The sequence below is a fragment of the Mustela nigripes genome, chromosome 13 (assembly GCF_022355385.1).
Source record: "Mustela nigripes isolate SB6536 chromosome 13, MUSNIG.SB6536, whole genome shotgun sequence".
Taxonomy (NCBI): domain Eukaryota; kingdom Metazoa; phylum Chordata; class Mammalia; order Carnivora; family Mustelidae; genus Mustela; species Mustela nigripes.
The window spans coordinates 55616197-55617881 of NC_081569.1; positions in this window are offsets into that span (position 1 = coordinate 55616197).

Below are 1685 nucleotides of genomic sequence, written 5' to 3' on the forward strand. Positions count from 1 at the left end.
CAGACTTACAAAGGCATTCAACATAACTTCCCACACTTCCCCCTTTACCATATTGGGTGGATTTACAACATAAATTACATGCATTATATACCATTGGAACTATAAAATGGATTTAAAATCCCAACATAGTTACTCCCTGCTATTAGTCCTTGCATAGATATTAGTGTGGCTGCTTTAGGAAAGAGTATTAATTTTGGAAATTAACTTAAAAATACAACTAAAGGAAAAAAAAACACAACTAAAGGATTTTTTGGAAAAAAAATTAACATATTCTATTATACAGTAGAAAACATTCTAACATCTATGATCCATTGTGAATGAAAGAGAACAAGATGTAAAACAATATGAACATCATAATTCCATTTCCACAAAGAATTATTATTTTCTATTCATATTGTATACACATAGAGTCATGTATATTCATACCAACCTATCATCAGCCAGGCTTAAACCCTATAACTACACCATTAAGAGGGGTTTGGTATTTTTGCTGTAAGCCATCTTTGCAGTAGATATCTTTGCCACCAGCATTTTCTCCACACACACTTCCAGTCCATAAATAAATGATCACTTTAGTTTTGTTTCTCCATTGACAAATTTCCCATTTTTATATTATATAAATCTTAGCTAGCCCCCAAAATTATTTATACCATGACAAGTAGACCTGGTGGTCTTAAAGTAGTAGACAACAGCTACATACATTGACCTGATAGAAAAGTCAGTGATAAAACTTACTAGAAGTATGAAATCAGACTGTATAAAGCCAGACTGCATAGGATACTATACTAGAAAGTCAGAGCACAGCAGTTACAATAACAAAGCTCAGTTAACAAATACAGTACAGCATGAATGCATTTCTCATACAACTTGGAGATGTTTATCAATGGACTCGTGACACGATGCCAAGAAAGAATAGTGTAAAAGACTCACAATATAGTCCTAAGCTCAGTTACAAATAGGCGCGCTAATATTTGGAAAATGGATACTTCTCTTAGTAAAAAAATTAATCATTAATTTTATCACTTTTTCCATGTTTCATTATGTCATTTTTAAAAAGATTTTATTAGAGAGAGAGATTGAGAGAGTGAAAGAGAGAACATGAGAGGGGAGAAAGTCAGGGGGAGAAGCAGACCCCACAGAGCTGGGAGCCTGATGCGGGACTCTATCCCAGGACTCCGGGAGCAGGACCAGGGCCGAAGGCAGTGGCTTAACCAACTGAGCCACCCGGGCACTCTCATTATGTCCTTTCTAATGTCCCTCTTTTATTTTTCCTTATTTTATTGTTTACTGAAAAATTGTCTAAACAGCTAATTAGTTATGCAGCAAAAATGCTTACAGCAAAAAAGCTTGTGGCAAAGATACTTATGGCAAAACTAACTAAAACAATCATTAACAACACTTTCAGTCTGCACATAAAGTAATAATTCAAGAATAATTTTAAGCTATTTAAATAAACTGTGATACTAAAATAACCTCTTCGTGATATAAAAAAGACCAAAAATAAGGCTACCATTATTTTTCCAAAAGATGCCCAGACCCAAAAAAAAAAAAAAAAATGTTATTTTGAAAGCCTCTTTATTTGCCTAGGGCATGCTATGTCACATTTCTATATTTTATTGAACTTCTATTAAAAAAAAAATATATATATATATATATATATATATATATATATATATATATTCCAG